Below are 24,953 nucleotides of genomic sequence, written 5' to 3' on the forward strand. Positions count from 1 at the left end.
GCCTGGCAGTTGAATATGCTGAAAACAGCTTTGCTAATCAGATATGGCCACGTTCCAAACACATTCACTTGACATTTACCCTGCAGGGCTATAACTTTCAGCTTTCCCAGGTGAGTGACATTCACGATGTAATTGGGCATTGAATTTTCTGAGCTCATACTATTTTTTAATGTGGCTATATGAACAGAATAACACAGAAATAAATGTATTTTTGCAAGTGCCACTTTCAGTGTTATTAAATATATCTGTAAATAAAAATGTTGTCTTTGTAGGCAAGTTAACCTTTGCATTTCTATACTTAAATCTGCAAATTAACACCGTTTTGAAACCCTGTAGTATCCTTCTTTCCATTAGAAATATGCCTGAAGGCTGCCAAGTGATTGGAACATCCAATATGCCTAATAAATAATAGATGTTCCTATTGACTATGGTTAATGTGGACCTAGTCTTCCTTCAGGATATGGAAAAAACATTCAATTATTAATTTTAAAATGACATTTGAGAAATAAACAGTCTTTTAGGTTTAATCAGAGAATCTTAGAAGATCTATTGTTAAAAGACTATATTATGTTCTAATGTGTTTTTCTCTATTTGTCTCAACTCCTTGTATTATCTTCTTGCCTTTAAATTTGGGATCTCCTAAATGCTAGGTTTTTTCATGTCCCTTGAAATGATATCATCTTTTAAATATGCATTATATTTATATATATAAATATATAATATAAATTATATGCATTTAGGTGTTATTTATTTATTTATATCGGGCATCTTTGCATTTTGTATTGTGAGGAAGTTGAATTACTTCTTTCTCAGCTAGATATTTTAATATTAATTTAAAAAGTTTACAATTTACTTCTATTTGTGGCTCTGTAGTTAGATTTGCAAGGTACCCTATATTTTAGATACTTTTGTGTACATAAATAATCAGTTTTTATTATGCTTAAACTTTGTGAGTGGAACAACATTTATTTTGTAATTACTATATATGTTTAAAATGAGGTTAAAAGCCTTACAACAATCGCAACTAAACACGTGACAATTTGCAAGCCTAAGGACCTTTGTAGTGGCTTCCCACTGCACCTATGAAGCGTTCCTCGTGATTGTTAACATACTCCCTGTATTCCCTGTATTTCACGTATCTTTTATTACTACCTTTCTGCACGTCATCACAGCAAAACAGCAATGATTCCATGATTCTTATTCTCCAAACTGGCCTGCTTTTCCCAGCCTGTCATACGGCTCATAGCATCCCTTCTTCCATCATGCCCATGCCAAAATACAAGTTCCTCTTCTATTTCATCATAATAAATATTTTCCCCTTACTCTGTTCCAGGCACTGTTCTAAGTGCTTTATGTTTGTTAAGTAATTAATCCTCAAAGAAACTGATGAAATAGTTACCATCACCACCTTCATTTTATGGATGTGAAAACTGAGGCACGGTGAAAAATCACAGCTGGTGGTCACCCAGCTGGGTAGTGGCTACCTTAGTCCATTTGCACTGCTACAAACAATCAAACAAACAAACAAAAAGCAAAAAAAAAAAAAAAACAACACATTGTCTGAGTGGCTTAAACAACATTTATTTCACACAGTTTTGGAGGCTGGGAAGTTCAAGATCTCACCAGACAGATTCGGTGTCTGGCAAGACCAGTTCCTGGTTCATAAATGGCCATCTTCTCGTTGTGCCCTTACATGGGAGAAAGGACATGCAAGCTCTTTGGGGTTTCTTTTAAAGGGACACTAATCACCTTCCAAAGGCCACGCCTCCTAATACTATAATACCTGGGGTGAGAATCTCGACATATAAATTTTGGCAGGACACAAACATTCAGTTCATAACAGTGGCAGAGTTAATATCTGTGCCCAAACAATAAGCTTCCAGAATTGATACCCTTAACTACCATCTTATCTCTAACTACCAGCTCCAGCTTAAGAGTAGTCTTTTTAGGAAGTATCCTAACTCCTTATGGCCAAAAATACTTTTCCTTTCAATGTAGTGTTTATACCCTTTACATTTCTACTTTTGTTCTTGTAATAACTGAGGTTTTATTGTAATACTTTGTGTATGTGAAATACACCAGTCAAGTATTATTTACCTCTTTCATAATCAAGTATCAGCAGCATTTAAAATTTGAAAGACGTTCTTGGGACCCTTACCACCTACCTCTCGCCACAAATACTCTTTTACCTCATTAATTTTTCTAAATAGAAAAAGCTTTATAAAAACTGCCTAGGGGCTTCCCTGGTGGCGCAGTGGTTGAGAATCTGCCTGCCAATGCAGGGGACACGGGTTCGAGCCCTGGTCTGGGAAGATCCCACATGCCGTGGAGCAACTAAGCCCGTGTGCCACAAATACTGAGCCTGCGCGTCTGGAGCCTGTGCTCCGCAACAAGAGAGGCCGCGATAGTGAGAGGCCCGCGCACCGCGATGAAGAGGGGCCCCCACTCGCCGCAACTAGAGAAAGCCCTCGCACAGAAACGAAGACCCAACACAGCCAAAATTAAATAAATTAATTTAAAAAAAAAGTCAAAAAGTAAAAAACTGCCTAAATAAAATGAAATATAAAATACAGATGAAACAGTGCTTAAAAAGCCTTACTAGGTAAAATGTCTCAAAACTGTGTATTTTTGTCCTTGTATCATGAAATAGTCAGTAGTAGAAAAATTGCAAAATCTGGACTGAAATACTTCCTTGACTTTGATCAAAATTGCAATTTTGACCAAATTCTTATATAGATATCTTTTTCATATTTGTTCATTTCTCTGGCCCCTTTATCTGTATTCTGTACATCTTAGGTATTTAGTACATATGTTCCAAAATTCTTCTCAACTCTAGAAAATAGGGCAGCCTACTTCTCCAGATTTCCCAGACACTCACTGACTTTTTTTTCTGCTTCAAATCAGATTTAGCTTGCACTTCTTGACATTACCAAAACAGATATAGAGATTAAGTATGAGGAGTACTTGCTGGTTGTAGACAGACATTTTTTTAAAATATGGTAATATGAGACTGATTATCTGGCCCCAGTTGGAACTGAGAGCAATTAAAAATCCAGCAGGTATTGCATAATTAGAATTTGGCAGCATAGAGCATGCAGTAGTAAAACAACTAATTAAATAATAATATATGATCATCCAGAATTGAAGGGTACATTAAGGAAACACTGAAAAATCAAGTAGAAATTGATAAAAACTAATAAACAATAAAACAACATAACACACCTGTTTTAGAGGAGGAGAATATAAGGATTGGGGGTAAATTTCAATATTTACAAATAACCAGAAGAAAGAGAAAGACAAGCTCAAACACCTACAATTTAATCTCAAAACAGACTGAATCCAGGGGCTTCCTGTAACTCTTTTAATTCATGCAGCCATAAGGCTAGAGCTGCCAAAATCCATATGTAAAGTCCTAATTGGTTGTTTGCCAATTTGTAATTGTTAGTAGGATTTACTGTCTCACAAGGTTTTAGAAACAAAATTGAGGGTAAGATAGAGGGGGGTACTAAAAATTGGAAGGGAACTCTTGGTAATTCATCTCCCAAAACCCGTGGGGGATTGCCACCTGAAGGGCTGATTCCTTATTATTCAGGAATGGTTTCTTGCATTCCTTGAAGTTTGTTCAATAACTTAATGTAAGCAAATTACATGTGTGGGAAAGCCCATTTTCCTTCTTCGAAAAATCTCCCTTTCTAACCTTCCTCTTCCAACGCTGCCCCATTACCTCTGCACACACAACTAGAGTCAGGATCTCAGCGCTCTGATGGGCGAATTATAAAGTTAAGAGCAAAAGTAGAAGACTTGCCTCACAAAAGTATTTCAAGACTTTTTTTATATACACAAAATTTGGACAAATATATGTGGGAATGGATTTTGGAAGTATAGGCAAATAACATAATTTTAGATGGAGGTAAATTTATAGATATGGTTGGACTTACATGTCATTCTGTATTCAAATATACTAAAACACTATTACTAACATGAAATAATTATAACAGTTATAGCTAACATTTATTAATTATTTCTGTGGGGCACTTTACAAAATATTGCTTTTATTTTACATGCTGTAAAATGCACTTATTTTGGTATATGGCTCATTTGACTTTGACAAATGCAGAATCATGTAAACACCACCACACTCAAGATACAGATCAATTTTAATATCCTCCAAAAGTCCCTCGTGATTCCCCTTTGTAGTCAACCCATCCCTTCACTCCTAACCCATGGTAACTACCCAATGGTTCGATAGTTTTGCCTTTTCCAGAATGTCAGATAAATGTAATCATACAATATGTAGCCTTTTGAGTCTGGCTTCCTTCACTAGCATGATAAATTATATTGTTGTATGTATCAATATTGAATTACACAAATTACTAGATTTTCTTTTTTAATATCTTCACTAGTTGAAGGACATTTAAATTGTTTCCAGGTTTCGGCAATTACGAATAAAGCTACTATCAACAGTTACATGCAGGTTTTTGTAAACATAGTTTTTTCTCTTAGTTAAATACTTAGGAGTGGGATTTCTACATCATGTTGTAAATATGTGCTTAATAAGAAACTGTAAAACTGTTTTCCATTTAATGTAATTGCTTATATGGTTGGATTTAAGTCTTTATTTGTATTAGTTATTTGTTGTTTGCCCTTCTTTTTTTCCCTCTACTCCACTTTCTGTGTTTGGATTATTTAAATTTTTTTTAGTAATCCGTTTTATCTCTTGGATTTCAAGCTCTATCTCTTTTTATTTTTCTTTCTTGTGTGATTGTGTAGATTGTTGCATCTAACCCTCTACTGTCTACCTAGAGTTTATATTTACCACTTCAAATAAAATATATGAACCTTACAACCATATAATCCCTTTCCCCTGCCCACATAGTGTTATAGTAGACATATGTACTACATCTGCATACACTGAAAATGTCACTAGGAAATATTATAATTTTGTTTCACCAGTAAGAGTAGAAAAATAGTATTAGTATTTACCTAGATATTTGCCATTTCTTTTGCTTTTCATCCCTGAAGTTCCAACTTTCCCTCTGATAGCTTCTCTTTAGCCTAAAGAACTTAGATTAGTATTTCTTTCAGAGCAGGTCTGCTGTTGACAAATTCTCTTAGTTTTTATGCTTCTGAAAATGTCCTTTTTTACTCCTTCATGCCTGAAGGATATAGAATTCTTGGTTGCTACTTATTTTCTTTCAACTAAAGATATCCTTACACTTCATAGTTTCCAAAAGGAAACTGCAATCATTCTAACACTTGCTCCTCTATATGAACTGTATCATTTTTTTTTTCTGACTACTTTCATCTTTTTCCCCTTAGTTTTGATTTTCAGCAGTTTACTTATGATGTAACTGGGTGTAGTTTTATTTGAGTTTACTGTGTTTGGACTTTTCTGTTCTTTGAATGTATAATTTTTCCCCCAAATTGGGAAGTTTTGAGTCATTTCTTCAAATATTTTTCAGCCCCTTCTTCTCTCCTGCTGGGACTGTGATCATGCAAATGCCACTTAACTTCATCCATCTTCAAATTAACCATTGCTTTCCTCTGTCATCTCCATTCTGTTAGGCTATTCAGCCTATCCAAAAATGTTAGTATTTCAGATATTATATTTTTCAGTTAAAAATTTCCATCATGTTCTTTTTTTTATAGTTTCTACTTCTCTGCTGAGAACTTCTATCCTTCTATTCATTTCAAGAGTGTTTATATTTATCTCACAGTAATTGATTATAACAGCTACTTTAAAGACCTTGTCATCATGGGATTTGCATTTGTTGATTGTATTTTCTCTACAGAATTGTCAAGAGCTGAACTGAAGAGTGCTGAGCTGCCAGGTATCTAGAAGTTCAATTAAAACAACAAGCAAAATGAAGGTAACAGTCAAGCCTTTAATTGCTTATTGCTATGCTGTAAACAAAGAGGCCGAACAGGAAAAAGCACTGGTTCTCCCAGTGTCCCATTTTCCCACACAGAACAGCACTCAGTGAGGGGCAAGTGGACCAGCTCAGACCTGGGGATTCTTTTCCCTGCTGAGGAAGTCCCAAACAAAGGCTCATGCCCTTTTATGGACCTGAGAGAAGGGAGAGGAGAAGGGCCAGAAGTGGAAAAGTACTGAGTCAGAGATGAGAAGATATTTTCAAAGCTCTACTTCCTCCTCCAGATAAGGAGATCTTGGCGGAGGTACTAGGGAAAGGCCTTGGCTCAGGACTCCCTTACCCCCAGTACACTCATAAGGAGGCCTCAAAATGGCAGCACCTGGGTTCAGAATGCAGCTATGTGCAAGGCCATGGGCTGTTAGCTCCTGAGTCCTTGATTGCAATTCCTTTCAAAGACTTCAATGTACTCACTGTGCACAAAGTCTGGTGTAGGGAGGGCGGTTTTCTCCAGTGAGATCTTCCAGGTAAAGCCTTTGTAACTGGCTAGGGTTGGGCTTGAAAATCCACACATAGGATTTGGCCTGGACCCAGACTCTTCAATTTTCCTGTATGTTTAGCAGTTTTGTTTGTCTGTTTTTTATTTTTTTTATTTTTTTAGTGTTTTATTTTATATTGGAGTATAGTTGATTAACAATGTTGCAATGTTGTATTAGTTTCAGGTGTACAGCAAAGTGATTCAGTTACACATATATATGTACCTATTCTTTTTCAAATTCTTTTCTCATTTAGGTTGTTACATAATATTGAGCAGAGTTCCCTGTTTTTTAACATTGAGTAATTTTTATTTGTGTCTGGAACATACTGAGTATTATAACAATGTAAGTCTCTGATACTATTTGATTTTCTAGAGGCCATTGATAACTTTATTTTGCTTTTGTTTTGCAGGCTTCCCAGATATAAAACATTTCTTTCATTGCACAAAGTTTGAGTAGAAAGGGCTACTTTAGAGGCTGTTTGCTTTAATGAATGACTGAAACTTTGATTCAGTAGTGACAGAATGGTGATGTACATAAAGATATTGCTTGATATTATATAGAGGAAAAAAATCATAAGATGTAAGGAAGTATGGGTGTGGAAGTATGTTTAAATATGTACAATCTTTTTTAAGCACCTTAAGTTTTCTTGAATAGATCTACAAAATTATCTTTATCAAAGATTGAGAATATATTTGTAAAAATGAGTTCTAGCCCAGATGGAGTCACTGGTGAATTCTACCAAACATTTAAGGAAGAAATCATACAAATTCTCTAAAATATCTTTAAGAAGATAGAAGCAGAGGGAATATTTCCTAACTCATTCTATGAGATCAGCATTACCCTAACACAAAGAAACAGACAAAAAATACTGCAAGGAAAGAAAACTACAAACCAATATCTCTCATGAATATAGATGCAAAACTTCTCAACAAAATTTTTTTAAAACAAATCCATAAAACTATAAAAAATATACACCACAACCAAGAGGAATTTATCCCAGTTATGCAAGGCATACTCAACATTTGAAAACCAATTAAAGTTATTCATCATATCAACAGGCTAAAGAAGAAAATCAAATGATCATATCAATAGATGCAGAAAAAGCATGTGACAAAATTCAACACCTATTCATGATTAAAAACTCTCAGTAAAACAGAATAGGGGGGAACCTCCTCAATTTGATAAATTTTAAAATAAAACTATAGCTAATGTCTACTTAACGGGGAGAAACTAGAGGCTCTCCTGCTAAGATCAGTAACAGGGCAAGGATGTCTCCTCTCATCATTCCTTTTCAACATCATATAGGAAGTCTTAACTAATGCAATAAAACAAGAAAAGGATAAAAATAAACACACTGGGAAGGAATAAACAAACTGTTTTGTTCACAGATAATACATACATAGAAAATCTGAAAGAATCAACAGAAAAATTCCTGGAACTAAAAAAGCAGTTATAGGAATGTTGCAGGATACAAGGTCAGTATATAAAAGTCAATCACTTTCCTATATATCAGCAATGAACAAGTAGATCAGAAACTAAAAATTCAATGCCATTTATGTTAAAACTCCCCAAACAGAAATACTTAGATAAAATTTTAACAAAGTATGTACAAGACCTATATGAGAAAAACTATAAAACTCTAAGCAACAAAATCAAAGAAGAACTAAATAAACAGAGAGATATTCCACGTTCACAGATAGGAAGATTGTCAAGATGTAAGTTTTCCCCAATTTGATGTATATGTTCAATGAATCCCAATAAAAATCTCAGAAAGTTATTTTGATAATACTGACAAACTGATTCTAAAGTTCATATGGAGAGGCAAAAGACCCAGAATAGCCAACACAATTTTGAAGGAAAAGAACAAAATCAAAACTCTGACACTGTGTGACTTCAAGGTTTACTATAAAGTTACAGTAATCAAGACAGTATAGTATTGGCAAAAAATAATTCAATGGAAAAAATAGAAAGCCCAGTAATGTACTCACATAAATATAGTCAACTGATCTTCAGCCAAGGGGGAAATGCAGTACCATGGAACAAAGATGATCTATATGATGCTGGAACAACAGGACCGCCACATGCAAAAACAGAAAAAAAGAATTTAGAAACATATGCTTCAAAAAATTAGCTCAAAATGGATCATAAATCTAAATGTAAGATACAAATCTATAAACCCCTAGAAGATAACAGAAAACCTAGATGACCTTGAGTATGGCATTTACATTTTAGATACAATACCAGAGGCACTACCCATGAAAGAAAGAATTGATAATCTGTTCTTCATTAAGATTCAAAAACTTCAAAAGACACTGTCAAGAGCATAACAAAACAAAACATGGACTTGGAGAATATTTGCAAATCACATGTCTGATAAAGGACTGTTATCCAAAGAACTATCATCCAATGAACTCTTAAAATTCAACAATAAATAAAAAAGAAATTAAGTGCATATTTCTAAGTGAAAGAAGCAAATGTGAAAAGGATACATACTGTATTACTCCAACTATATGACATTCTGGAAATGGCAAATGGTCAGTGGTTTTCAGTGACTGGGGAGGGGCAGGATGAAGAGAGCCCGGAGAATTTTTAGGGCAGTGAAAATATTCTGTAAAATGCTACAGTGGTGGATACGTGTCATAACACATTCGTCAAAACCCATAGAATGTACCACACCAAGAGTGAACTCTAGTATCAACAATGGACTTTAGGTGAAAATGATGTGTCAGTGTAGGTTCATCACTTGTAACAAATGTACCATGGCGATTCTGGATGTCAGTGGTGGGGAAGGTTGTGCGTGTGTGGGAATAGAGGATATATGGGAACTCGACATACTTTCCAATCACTTTTGCTATAAACATGATACCACTCTAAAAAAATAAAGTCTATTTAAAACATTTAAACATTTTTAGAAAGGATCTCCAGATATTTAAAGTTTGTTAGTGGATATTCCCTATAGCCTGGAGGTATCTGTGAGACACGTGCCACATAATATTGGCTCCTAGGATCCTAGGATGGCAGAGACCAAAATGGACACTTAAGAAGAAGCAGGAGCAAGGTGGACATAGAGACAACTGGTCTGACATGGTAATAAGCCATTACCAAGACCTGAGCCAGTAAAAATACCTTGGAAACCTTTAATGAAGAAAAATCTTAGTACAACCAGGGAAGGACCCTGCAATAACATCATTAGAGTATGTGGTGAATGTTCTTTATAGCCTTCTCTAGGGTTCTGGGAATAATTACCAGGCTACCTTTGCACTAAGGAAACCGAAATACCCAGGTGTTTCCAGAATTATGGGAGACTAACACTAATTCCTGCAGATCCAGAAAGATCCTTTGCTGCTCATTGTGATGGCTTATGTAGGGCAGTTATTAAAAGGAGTTTTGATACAAGTCTAACTCCAAGTAAACCTCATTAGACCCTATAATAACCACAGGCTTATTTCCAAAGTTCCTAAGTTGGGTATTATAGTTGGAAAAGGTATTTTTAGGTAGAATTATTCCATTTATTTTCTTACTATGAATGTAAGTACCATTATTATAGAATAAGCCAAAAGCTATCACAGATTAGAAAAATACTTGTAAAATAAACTATTTAAAGAATACCAGAGTGTTGATTCCTATTGTACCCACAAACACCTTTTTCCAATATGTTGAAATCTTCTGAAAAATGTCCAGAAGGACGGTTAGGATGGGAAATCTTTCTAGTAGGCAGAACTTCAAGGAGTACTTTTGTTTTTGTTTCCTCTTTGCCTAGAAGATCAGGCCTGAGAAAAGTATCTGCATTTATTTACAAGCTGTCATTTTTTGTTTTTGTTGTTGTTAGATGGTTATGGACTTTGAACTGGTGTCAAGAGTGTTTGCAAAAGGCATTTTAATAGTCTATAGCGCAAAAATATAGGTGGCCTATGAGTTATCATTAAAGTGACTATTGCTGAAAAGGTTTTTGGAAATCACCAGAAAAACTGACAAATGATTAATTCAACACTTTTTCCCTATCTTCTGCCATGTTTGTTCAGTGGGTATATTTACTCACTCAACCAATATTAGGATTATTGGGGAGTTCTAATGTGCCAGGAGCTATTTTAGGTGCAAGAAATAGAGAAGTAAACAAATCAGGCAAAATCCTTGACTTAAAATCTAGAGAATCAAATAGACCACATAAATATATGATATTGACAGATAGTGCTGTGTGCAGAGTAAGGGGATAGAGATGAAATGAGGACAGGTGATGTTTTAGATAGAACAGCCAGGAAAGGACTCTGAGCAGAACTCATATATTTGTGGATTGAATGGCAGGATGGAAGTTATTAAAGGACCTCAATAACATCTTTCTCTCCTCATATGAAGTTTCTCTCTTCATATGAACCAATTTCCCTCCAGTAGAAACCAGCCAAGCCCACTGTGGCAATATACACCATGTGACCAGCCTATTCCCTACAGCAGTTGATTACCCTGGAACCTTTTCTGTTATGAATGGGACTATAATATTTCTCAGGAAAATATACACTTATTTTGAATTTCTTTTTGCTTTCCATGGCTGCCTTTTTTTCTGCAGAATTACTGAAGACTTTTGTGGTTATATTGAATGTCTTTGATTACATCATAGTAGCCTACCCACACTGCTTCACATTTGGGAACTTATCTGAGAGCAAATGAAAGAATTGTTCAATAGATTTGCTGGTGTTACTATATATGACCTACTACCCAAATGTAATACCTAGCCTTAAAGAATAAGGGATGCCAACACTAAGCAAGTAAGCATTCAAAATATGCTCAGGTCAATGATCCATAGATGAGATGATTTTTTCCAATGCCAAAATGCACATATCTTGTCTCTGCGATGCCAAAGTGGGACAGATTATTTGATTATTGTAATTAATAATCTGTTTTCAAAATAAACAGGAAGTTGTAGTGTTTGCTGGAGGACAAGAGGGAAGAGAGGGGCAAGAATGTGAACCTAGAATGCATCCTTCATTAACAAACACACTGGCATAAAGTTAAGTAAATGTTTACTATATATGGAGGGCCATTTGGGTGCTTCCTGTTTAGTTTAAGACCACCAATATAACTTCATGTGCATGTAATTAAGAGCTTACATCCATGAGACAAAATTTTAGGTTTCTCAGGATAAAAAAAATTATTGCACTAAAGCAATAGTTGAAGATATAGAAAAAGAAAAAGGAATGAATAACAGAAGAGTGAAATCATTTGTGACAGCCATGCCCTAGTGCCAGTTAGAGAGGTGAAGTGAGAACTGAGAACTATGTCCTATGCCAGCATCTCTTCCTGTTGTATCACACATATATGTATATCATATATATATCGTATATAACCTGTTGTAGCAATATAAATCATATAGATGGATGTACATATATTTCACAGATGTAATACATACATAGATAAGTATAATATACATACATATTATTCTGATGTGTATTTAATCTTATTATATGTTATATCTATTTATGTAGTGAAATTTCTTTCTTTCTTTCTTTTTTTTTTTTCCAGCTTCATTTCTGAGTCTAGGAAACTAAAAAAAGAATGGCCATCACCTAGATGTATTTAGCTTGGAGATAAATGTGGAACTAATGAGCCTTGAGATGTAATTTGTATTGCTTGAAGATAATTGGATTATGTTAGTGGGAACATAGTTGGGGAGAGTGAAATGATAGGGAGAAAGGTTTATAGTGACATTGTGAAACCAAAGTTGGAATTACTTAGGACTTTTTTTTTTTTCCTTTTTCTTTTTGGCTTCCCAACACATAACCTCATTTCTTTGGGGAACTGTCTATACATATAAGCATAGAGTTTGACTCTAATAATAGGAAACCAAAAAAAACTAGATATTTACTTCCCTAGTTGCCCTTTCAACTAGAACACACAGAAATTGCTTAGCCTCAGACTCTTACCTCTGACTTGTATGCAGGATTTAATGAAGCAAAGAAGCAGAAACATGAAAAATGCATTTGGAGCCAAATGCTGCCACTAGTGGAAGGAGCAACATGTAGTTTTCATGGAAGACAGCAGCATCATTGCCAATGGTAGCATCCAATATCCATTTCAAATGGTCTCCATGGTGCAGGGTGTGCCATCTGGTGTTGAGGGCTGTTGGCAACTGGTGCCTTCACTAGACTGTTTGGTGAATGATAATTGACCAATAGCTCTGGCTGGCCAGTTTTCTTTTCCTCCTGCTGACTTTCTAAGCCTGTTTCTCCTTCCTTCTAGAGATTCAGTGAACTGTCAACATTAGTATCAATAAAGTATTTCCTGCTTAATTCAATCAGAGTCCGATTATATTGTTCACAAATAAGCAACAAACATGACTAGTAGGTACATGGACTTTTGTTAAAATTTTGATCATTGTATATGGTCAATTTATTTGGGTCATGAGTACATATTACCCATATCATAACACTGCATTTTTTTCCTTTTAATTTCAATCAGTATTTTTATTGGCTGTGTCTTTTGTCTATCTGTGAAATCTTCTCTGGTCTTCTGTATTACACATTCTGTTTTTCGTGGTATCATTTTTTTCTTAGTGTTGCCAAGATGATATTATAATGGTGCTAATGAGATTTTGAATTTAAAGTAAACAGTTTATGTTATTTAATAAGGAATACTTGTGATTTTCTGTTATCATTTTTAGAAGCCAAGCAAGGTGAACTGAATTCCTCTAGAGCCATTAAACTTTTATACCTTTATAACTCTTATAATACAGTGTAATATACCTTTTATAAAATAGTGTAATGTTCTTTTCTGCTGTCTCTAGTTTTGTTTTTCTGATATTCTGAATGCAATGTATGTACAAGTACAATTCTCTGCACAAAAGGTCCAGCACTCAAAGCTTATTATTGGCATGCTATCATGCTCTATAATTTACTTTTGGAGATTATGAGTCCCAGAATTTTCTAAAAACATTCCATGGTTACTAACTCTTTTCATTTTTATTTTTTGAATTGCAAAATCACTTGTGTTACAGCAAACAATATCATATAAAAAGGTGGAGGGGTTATAAATTGGGAGGAATACTTAATTAACCTCACAAGGTAATGTTCTTGCCAAGTCCTACATATTGAAAACATGGAAAAATTGAGGAGATTCTAGATTCCTCACCTGATTCCTGTTTCACAAAACAAATCAGCGCTATGTTGGGAGCTGGCAGATTTTTCTTATTCTAGTTCTATTTGTCTTACATTTAATATCAATTGCTCCCACATTTTTAATCTGTCACTTTTAGTTTTAAATGTTGTGGAGGAGAGTTTTCATCATTTTCTGTTTTTGTGAATATGTGGCAAAACAGTAGAACATCTAAAGAAATTCCAGCAAAATGTCCTTTTCAGTTGATAATTGTTTTTAAAAAATTATAATTGAAAGGTTAAAAAAATAAATAGGGGATATTTAGATGAACTCAGTATCTATTTTTCCAGATTAGGAGCACCCACGCTTTAAGAGAGAAGAACATCGCCTTGTATTTAAGCAAAACTAACAGGGTCTCTTACTTCATTATTATCCAATCCTGGAGGCTAATTTTTATTTTTCTTAGGCCTTAGATTTTCTTGAGGTCAATTTGCTAGGCTATTCCTAAAGCTTCTCAAGTAATATGAAAAAAATTTAGAAAGGGCTTTTAAACAAGGTACGATTATGTTTGGTTACAGCATTGTTTTTAAATTTGGAAAATGAAGAGTAGTCATATTGATTGCAAATTATTGACACTTCAGATGAATTACACACATTCATAAATAACTTTGTGTACTCTTTTTTTTTTAATAATAAAATCTGGTAGTTCTTTTTTTTTTTTTTTTTTAAGTGGTAGGTTTCTGCTTTTAAGATTTATTTATTTATTTTGATTGATTGGTTGCTATGTTGGGTCTTCGTTTCTGTGCTAGGGCTTTCTCTAGTTGCGGCAAGCGGGGGCCACTCTTCATCACGGTGCGCGGGCCTCTATCGTGGCCTCTTTTGTTGCGAAGCACAGGCTCCAGACGCGCAGGCTCAGTAGTTGTGGCTCACGGGGCCTAGTTGCTCCGTGGCATATGGGATCTTCCCAGACCAGGGCTCGAACCCGTGTCCCCTGCATTAGCAGGCAGATTCGCAGCCACGGCGCCACCAGGGAAGCCCTGTGTACTATTTTTAATGTAAAATGCTCATATTTAGTTTTTAGCTCAATTTCAAATGTATAACTTCTCTTCGTTTTAGGTACCTTAGAAAAAGCCCACCTTGATTGCCATGCACCATTGTGTTTCTCTTGCCGAAGTTACTGACACTATTATTCTTGTTGAAATTTTACTACAGATAGTATAATTACAAATTGATAGAAAACCTGGCAAGTACACAGATAAAATTAGAATTCATGCTTTCATTATAGAAGATGCTATAGCTAGAAGAGATGAGCAGGATATTCCAATAATCAGTATTCATGTTTTTGCACTGTTTTCAGAATACAGCATATCCTGTTGTTATATCATTCTTAAAACCTAGAAAAATATCAGTGACCCTTCTCTAGATATATGGTTCTTAAGATCTGAGAGCATTTAATGGAATAACTTTGACAATAATAACTTGGTTTATATACCAGATAAGTCAGATATTCTCTTTGAACAAATGAAAAGATGTTGATTACAGAACTTAAGATCAGTTATGTTAAAATTGCACACATACATTTTTTGGATATTAAATTTAAAAGGTGTATTAATTCTCATATGGTACTGAAGACAAACATTTGTTAGCAAAATGGATATCCTCCATGAAACTTGTTAGTTATACTACCTGCATATTAATTATAGTAAAATAGTATACTTGTCTCTACGATGCTTATTGTTAAAGTGAAAATATTTCCAGAATGAAGTATGTTATGTTGTAGAGTTAGGACAGTGTTGATTAGATATTTAGCTTTTATTTTGGGAACTTATATTCTTACTGCTGTTCATTTTCATATCCTTTTCAGAGTGGCTTGATTTAGGAAAATAGCAAGCTGCTGGTAATTAGGAGACCCAATAATACAGTGGTTTTAAAAAAAATAAATTTCTGTCTCCTATAACACTCCTGGAGTGATGAGTCCAGGGTAGTAGTGCAGCCCTGCTCAATCAGGGTGCTCATCCAGGGACTCAGACTGCTTCCATCATGTTCTGCCATTCTCTAGGGCAGGGACCTGCAAACGTTTTCTGCAAAGGGACAGAGTGTAAATATTTTAGGCTTTCCAGGGTATACGGTGTAAGGTGCAGCTACTCAACTCAGCCACTGTGGTGGGAAAGTAGCCATAGGCTGTATGTCATGAATGGACACGGCTATGTTCCAATAAAAAATTTTTAAAAACAGGCAGAAGGAGGGATTTGGCTTGTAGGCTACAGTTTGCCAACCCCTGTACTAGGGCATGTTGTTATTGCATGGTTGAAGCTGGGTCACTGCCATGTCTGAGTTTCACTGGCAAGGAGGGGAAAGGAAGTATGGAATTAGCGTACTGTTTTTATAACATCCAAACATGGAAGTGACAGGTATCACTTTGGTTTACATTCAATTAGCAAAAATTTATTCACCATTTCTAACTATACGGAAGGCTGGAAAGGATAGTTTAGCTGAGCAGTAGTATATATCCAGCTACAGTTCTTTCTTTTTTCTTTTCTTTTTTTTTTTTAATGGAAAGAGTAGGAAAAGTATTTTGGTGAAAAACAAGCAATCTCTGTCACAACCACACAGGATTTGGTGAGAAAAATACAGAAAATTGATATCATAATATTCTCCTCTCATGATTTAGCCAGACAACAAAAAGCATGGAGAATGACATGTTATCAACCTCCTAAATATATAAAATAAAATTGTATTTATTAAGATTTTATATATTATAAAAGCTATTTCTCATTATTGTTATCTTTGACACACTGAATAAATCAGCTCTAAGTTGGAATGCTTAACAACTATTCTAGATACTATAAAATTAGTAGTTTTCAACTGTTGGCTCATTTTTTTCTTTGAGTTTGCATGCCTAACACAGTCTTAAACAGAATCTATAATTCACAACCTGCAGAAATTGATAAATGTATCTATGCAGTTTTGTGGAGAATTTATGCCATTTGAAACAGCTGACTGCAAACCGGGTTGATGAAGCTCTCCAGCTGTCGGTAGTTTGCTAGGGAGTGTCATGCTGCCTACAGATATGTCAGTATTTTATCACATATTTTTCCAAAATGCACATTTTAAATCTATTTTCATTTTTTATCTAAAAAACAATCTAAAAAAGAATTCCTCAAAGTTACTAGAATATATGAAGTTAGTTGCCTATCTGCCTAATTCCATGAATACGATTAAAATGCCAAGACTATGCAATCATGTAGTAATGAAATGTGCAATTAGCATTTTATTTTTATGCTTACACCTAAAGTGTAAAACCTTTGGCAATTATTTATACCAGGACTCTATTTGTTCCAATCACTTCACATTTTTTCATTAACATAAAATAATAATGGTATTTACTCACTGCCCTCAAATGGCAACTTGTAAGGACACAGTTTTTTGGCTGTCATACTGAATATGTATTGGGACCTACCAAAACTTTCATTCTTATTTTTTGTTTCATGTCAGACTCCCTCTCTTTCAGTTATTTATGCATTCATTCACACACTGTGCATTTTCTCGCATTTGTACCTTACTGTTAATAGGTAAACCTCAGTTCCCTGTTGAGATATTTGTTAAATTATTGCCAAATTTTGATAGCATGGCAGTACAATATCCAAACTTACATTTTTCTTTGTCTCTTAAGAGTTTTCCTGTATTGATATGATTTGTCAGTATATGATAGGTTTTAAATTAATTTTTGCTTTATCTGCCTGACTCCACTACCATGATGACATTTTCTAGAGCAATAAACAAATCTAACATAATGAGCTATTAAATAATATGTGTTTTTTTGGAGGGGAGTAAAATCTGGCTCCTATTTGTATTTGTAAGGAATAACTTAATCAATCATGCATCTGAATTTGTGTAATGTACTTTTATAAAAGATTCTAACTTCTAACATATTTCTTACATTCCTTTTGAAATGTGCATTAAGTTCTCAATTAATATAACACCAGAATGGCAGATCCTGATTTAATTACTCCTGTTTCCACATCACAGTGTCCTTGAGCACAACAAAACTATAAGTAATACTACCATAGAAAAAGAGTAAGATTATGCAATAAAATTTCAGCAAAGTGTTGAAGGATTTGAATGTTAACCCATTTGGATATATATACGTTTGAGATCAGCATTATTACATTGGAAGTAGAAATGATACGATTTTGGCCTTAACTACTTTTTTCTCCCTCCATTAAGATGAAGATTTTGATGAAAAAATTAAAAACGTGACACTGTCCCTACTCTATCAGTCTTTACTGAGTAATCAAGATAGTATCGTTTCTTAAGCTTCTTTCTCATCTCTTTTCTTCGTCTTATGTGCCATCCATATTTTTATCATCCATCCAGGTACTGCAATTCTTAGGCTATCACCAGGTTATAGCTAAAGAGTGATGTTAGCACTCTGCATGTTGAAAGTTGTCATCAAAGAGCATAAGGTGTTGTTGGTCTGGGTAGGTTGAGGCAGAGCCTGATTAAGAAAGAGTCCTTTTCATTTCCTGCATGTTTGAAAAAAATTAAGATTTTTCAGATATTTTGGAAGATACATTCTTCTGTTTAAAGTTAAAGAAAAGAGCAGTAAGGGTTGGTGAAAACCTTTTATTCCGATGAACTACATTAATGATTCTCTGCTAGAGGCAACAGAAACTAAAGACTAGACGGAAGGATTCTAAAACCAAGCAATGGATAAGACCAGGCACCATGCCTGGTGACAAACAGTAAACTTTTGGTCATTTAGAAAAATATCAAAAATTGGGCTTATAAGTAATGCTGACATTTGAAAGGAAATATTATATTGAAAACTAAAAAGAACAGCACATTAATAATGAAGAAAAAATTCTGTGTATATGTATATAATCTGTTCTATGTTCCCAAGTAGGACTAAAGATATGACCTCTACTAAACAAGGTAAGGAATAATGAATAAACAACATAATGTGCTGAAGCAAGAAAGAGAGAAGTAAATTAACTGATAAGAAGAGGACCCAGGAAAAAATATTGGAGGGATAAAAAAGAAAAAATTATCCACATAGAAGCCAGGTAAACAGAATTAACACTGCAGAGAGTCCAATCAAATATATAAAGGATAAAGTTGAGACATGTTTCTAAAATACAGAATGAAAAGACAGTAACATGAATGAGTAGGATGAGGATAAACAATATTGGTGATGAATTCCTTGGAATTATTGCCTCCCATATATCCCAGACAGAAAGCTGCAGAAGTCCCCAGTCAGGAACTGCCAACAGACACAGGCAAAAATCTCCAAGAAGCCTATGCCTAGGATAATGATGGCCTAAGGACAGGAAACCTTTTTGCCAATACCCGTCCTTCTCCAAACTAATACCAATGGAAACCACCCCCCTCACACATCTTCAGGGGGCTGTCCATCCCCCACCTGGCAGAAGCAGACAGTACTCCAATTCCCCTGCCTGGTAGTGTCCATGACTCAAGGAGGGAGAATATATTCCCTCCCCTATCAGCTGGAATAAAGCAACCCTTCTCTGGCAGAGCAGGCTGTGCTCTGATTTCCCTACCAGGGTACTGCCAGAGGGGTCCAGTGGGAAGAAAACCAAATGATTTCTGACAAATATGTAAAAACAATTCATTGGAGAAGGGATACTCTTTTGAACAATGGTGCTAGAACAAATTGGACATCTATAGGCAAAAAAAAAAAAAGAAGAAGAAAAAAAAGAACCTTGACATAAACCTCACACCTTATAAAAAATTAACTCAAAATGGATCATGGACTTAAAATGGAAAACTATAGAACTTTTCGTAGCAACCAAAGAAGAAAATGTTTGGATATTCACTGCAGAAAATACACAAATACAAATAAATACATGAAAGCATGTCCTATATCACCAATCACTAGTGAAGTACAAATAATACTGCAATGAGATATTACTACAAACCTATCAGAATAGCTAAAATAAAAAATAATGACAATATCAAATGCTCTAAAGGAGGTGGAGAAAATAAATCAATCATGTTTTGGTGATGGGACTATGTTCCTCTGAAAAATGGTTTGACAGTTTATTATAAGGCTAAACATGTAGTTACTATATAACACAAAAGTTGCATTTCTAGACATTTATACCAGAGAAATGAAAAGTTATGTTCACTTAAAAACCTGTACATGAATATTTTTAGAAGCTTTATTTGTAATATCCCAAAACAGGTAACAACCCAGATGTTCTTCAATGGGTGAATAAACAACTTGTGCTACATTCATACCATGGAATACTACTCAGCAATTAAAAAAGGAACAGACTATTGATGTTTGCAACAACTTGGATGAACTTCTAGAGAATTATGTTGAGTGAAAAAAGTCAATCAGGCTTTAATACAGGCTGCATGCTTTATTGTTCCATTTATTTTAAAATTACAAAAGTATGAAATGAAAAACAGATTAATGGTTGACAGACATGTGGGGAATAATTTGTGTATAGCCAAAAAGGATAATGGGAGGGGTCCTTGTGGTGATGGAAATGCTCTGTATCTCAACTGAATCTATGTCAATATACTTTTTGTGATACTGTACTATAGTTTGCAAGATATCACCATTAGAGGAAACTGGGTAGAGGTTTCTCAGAATCTCTCTGCATTATTTCTTATAACTGCATTACATCAAAAAACATTTTAAATTATCTTAAAAAGTTTTGTTTTTAAAGTAATATTTCAATTCCTTAAATATGTTTATGAAGTTTTACTCCTTAATTTAACTTCTAGGAAGCTGTCCCCATGTGGTCTTCACTTTTTTCTTGTCTTTTCCTGTGTGTGTATGTATTTAATTTAGCATTTACTACGTGGCAGGCATGCTGCTAAGCACATTACATGCACGACCTCATTTAATCTTTTCAAGCATCCTATTGGGTACTTCCTTCTTAATATCCTTAATTGAAGAATGTGTCTATCACACAACAAGTAAATTATTGCTCTGGGTTTCATGCTCAGAATTATCTAACTTTAAAGATACAATCTTCACTGCTATCTTCTACATAATTATTTCAATAGCTAAAGAGAAAAGAAACAAAAGGATATTAACCAAATGTTGAAAACTAGGGAAATCATGAAGTTTGTTCTTCTGTAAGATAGATTATTACTAGTAAAGAGAATGCACTTAAAATTTTTTTTTTAAAAGATACTCAGAAGCGAAAAGATCACTTTTATTTGTGAGAAAATTATGCAAAATACTACATATTATTTAGTCAATAATGAAATAATTTTTAAAAAATGTAGGTTACCAAACAAAAGAAAATCATATACCAAGCATATTTTCACTTTAAAATAGACATTTATAGATCTGACTGAAAAAACATGAGAATTTTTAGAATTTAAGATGACTTGTAGCATTGCAAAAGGAGTACAAAAAAATCAATGTCTTTTTGATATGCTAAGAAAAATGTGGTAAAAACTAAAAAGGAAAAATGTCTATTATCAAAGTAACCAAAAACATAAAACAAGGGCTGAATTTAATAAGAAATCCACAGGATTTACAAATTTAAAAAGTAATAAAAATTGAAGGCCACAAGTGAAATTTTGGCTGAATGTCTTACAGAGGATAATCATACATCCTCCCAAAATTGATATGCATATTTAGCACAATTCCAATCAAGTTGTGAGTGCAATATTTTAATGACTAAATCATTCTAAAATTCATCTGTAAAGTAAATGCATAAGAATACCAAAATATTCTGAAAAAATTAATGGAAGAGGATTTTTTCTATAGCATATTAATATGCATTATAATAACACATTAAACTGTCATAGAAATTGACAAATGAAATAGAGTAGAAATACGCCTCAGTGTTTTGCAATTTAAGTAATTCATTAGTTGATAAATGCTTTATGAATAATTACTTGTACTCAATGCCAAAATGATTTTAGATCAATAAGAATTATATTTTGAAAAGAAATGATAAAAGAACTAGAAAAACTTTAGGCAATATATATATGTCTATATAAGTTCATATGATAAGGAAGGATTTTAGAAATTTAAATCACAGATATAAATCATAAAATATATTACTTTTAAATATTTACTTAAAAAATAAAATATTTTTATAACCAAAGCCTTATAGAAATGGCAAAAACTGAATTCAGAAAATATTCACACTAAACATGGGTAGGAAAAAGTTAAGCATTTGTTAATCTTGTAACCCTATTTATCTATCTATCTTGTCTAAGGAACACATGAAAATTAATGAATAGAATAAAACAAAATAGGGAAGATGATTTGGGGATATACACAATAAATTCACAAGACTAAAAATGCAAATGATAAATATGCATATAAAACAATAACAAATCCTGCTAGTAACCAAAGACAAAATAAAATGAGATGCTACATTTTATCTCTCATATTATACAATAAATAATATCCCAAACCAAAATGTCAAGCGAAGACAAGGAGAAAATGTTTTCTTACATACAGGTGGTGAAATACAAATAACCCCAAAAGTTAGGAAAACAATTTAAAGCTCTAAAAACAGTGCAATTATTTGACCTCTTTGAATTTCTAATTGTGAAAAATAATTGGAAATAAATACATACCTCAAATTGGAAAATTACTAAATTATTATAGGTCAATATGTCAGAATATTATAAAAATATTTAAAATATGTTGACACATGTTTATAAACATAATAAGATGTTCCAAATATATGGTGAAAATTTGGTAAGGAAGTTATAGCTCTTCTTCCTACTTGCCTTTTTGTTCACCTCTCCTTCCATTTTTTTCCCTTCCCTTCCTTATAGATTAAGTCTGTTTTACGGAGATCAAGGAAGATGTCTATCATGTGAGAAGAGTGAGGGACAGCTATGGTGACCCAGTGGGGACTGTCTTAGCTGGAACAGAGTAAGGAGAATAGCCATTCTGTAGGTGGGGGAGCAGTGATGGATATGCAGGGAAATTTCAGAGCCAAAGCAGGGTGAGGGGAACATTTGGGTGGGAGAATGACCAGTCTTGTGTGTCAGAGATCAAGGAGTGTGAGAAAGGCATCTATGATATGTAGGAGTCCTACAGTAGGACATTGGAGCCCAAGTGGGGTGAGGAGAGCAATTATGAAGCAAGGTGACAATGAAGGCCTGGCATGGGATAAGGCAACACCAGTATGGTGAGAAAGATGGCACCATGGGGGTATTTAAAGCTGAACAGTGTGTTGAAGTTTGTGTAGAGTAAGAAGGTTCTCTCTGGGTAGGGAGGATGTGTTGGCAGCATGTCACGCTGGGTTGAAGCATCATTTGGGTGAAGAGGTCATTTGGGCAGGAGGTGAAGATAGTAGTGGCCCAGCAATGATGTTAGAACAAAAGTGAAGTGGGAAATATCTTTATGCTGGGATTGGTGGGTGGATGGCTGCCACCTATACAACATCGTTTTAGTCATTGATCAAGTAAGTATAAATAATGGATAATTATAGGAGACGGATTTCTCACTTTTGGATAAAAGAGTTACAAATAAGAGAAGAGAATAAAGTGAAATGAACCCTGTAGTACTGGACTGACATTGAAGATATTTGCCTGAACTTATGGATTTTAGTATATTGCTATAGGTATAGGTATAGAGATAATAGAAATAAATATGTGTATGTACACACACACATACACACACACATGCACAACATGTTACATATATTTCCAAGCTCTGTGTATTGAAAGAATAAATAGCAACAACTCAATAATGATGAGCACTCCTGATATCTAGATTTCGGTTTCTAATACCATTCTCATTCCTTTTTATGTCCAAAAAAATCGATTTATTGATATATCACATTTTATTTATCTTTTCATCAGTTGATGAACATATGAGTTGTTTTAACTTTTGGCTATTATGAATAATATTGTTACGAATATTTACATGCAAGCTGTGTGTGTGTGTGTGTGAACATATTCTTTCAATTCTCTTATCTAGAAACGGAGTATTTGGATCATATGATAATTATGTTTATTTTTTTTTTGAAGAACTGTCAAACTATTTTCCAAAGAGGCTGAACCATTTTGTATTCCCATTAAGAATGCATAAGGCTTCAAATTTCTCCACAATACCACCAACCCATTTTATTATTTGTCTTTTTAATTATAGTCATGCCAGTGCATGTAAACAGTATCTTGTTTCAGTTTGAATTTCCCTGGTGGCTAATGATATTGAGTACATTTCATGTACTTATTGGCCATTTCTATATCTTATTTAGAGGATGTCTATTTATGTTCTTTTTTTTTTTTTTTTGCTATTTCTGGCTTGTGAGTGTCCTTTATACATTTTTGGAACAGATACATGTATTAAAAATGCAATGTAGCAATTCTGAAAATCAGATACTTCCCCATCGCATTATCTCACCCAGGGATTATCATTGTTATTCTTGTTGTTTGTTTATTTAGACACTTTTCTGAACTAGTCTTTAAATCTTTATACTTTGTCATATGTGGTCACTGAAGTCTCTGTCTGATTAGCTTAATGGTCACATAATTATTAGACAGAGATCTCCTTAAATACCTTGAATTAATAAGACTTCCCGTCTTTGATAAGGGGCTGTGTGTGTGTGTGTTTGGCTATGTCTTCAATACTCCAGCAGGCAGCTTTTATTTCTGTCTTATATTTCATTTTCTGCTTGCATTGAGATAAAGTTGGCTAGAGATATTAAATTAAGGCTTTACAAGTCTTTCCTGGGTAAGTGCAATACCCTCTGTATATACATGGCCCTTTAGATAGTCCCTAGAATTTGCCTTATCTTTTCAGAATGTCCTATGGATATCTGATTCCCATGATTTTCCTTTTAAGTTTTTTGGTCAGTTTCTTGACAGCCCCAGCTGGTAAAGATGCCTCAGGCAGCTGTGATGTTAAACAATTGCCATTTATTGTTTTCAGCAAATGCTTTTGGAATAAGATTTCTGCACAGAGTAAGCTCTGAACCAGATGAAATAAAGACAAGTCCTGAGAAGGAAGCTTTTCAGCAAGCTGCTGGATAGGTAAAACAGTGAAAAAAATCTGAGGGTAGAGCTTTTGTGGAGCTCCAAACTTGTTCTGCCCCTTTCAGGGACTGCTTGACAACTGGTTTTCAAAGTTATTGTTGGGAGGTCTTGGTTTTTAAGGCTATCACAGAGTTGGGGACAGAAAGACAGAATTAGGGCAGGTTAAAATGCCATGAAGATCACTATTCTGAGATTCAGCCATATTTCTAGAATAAACACTCCTCAGATTGTTGCAAAACTTTTAGTTAATATTGAAGGACTTTTTCTTCTGTCAAGATTAATGCTAAAAATTCACAGGACTTTCAGAATGGATTGAAGAGTAATTTTTAAATTTTTATTTATTTATGGTTTGCCATATATTTTAAATTTCCTTAAACATTAAATAAGAACTTCTTATGTAAAAAGAGCATTTTTATATATGTGCTATGTGCTTAAGTGCTATAACAGGGGAAAAAAATTGCTCTTA

The sequence above is a fragment of the Balaenoptera musculus genome, chromosome 5, assembly GCF_009873245.2.
Source record: "Balaenoptera musculus isolate JJ_BM4_2016_0621 chromosome 5, mBalMus1.pri.v3, whole genome shotgun sequence".
NCBI classification, from domain to species: Eukaryota; Metazoa; Chordata; class Mammalia; order Artiodactyla; family Balaenopteridae; genus Balaenoptera; species Balaenoptera musculus.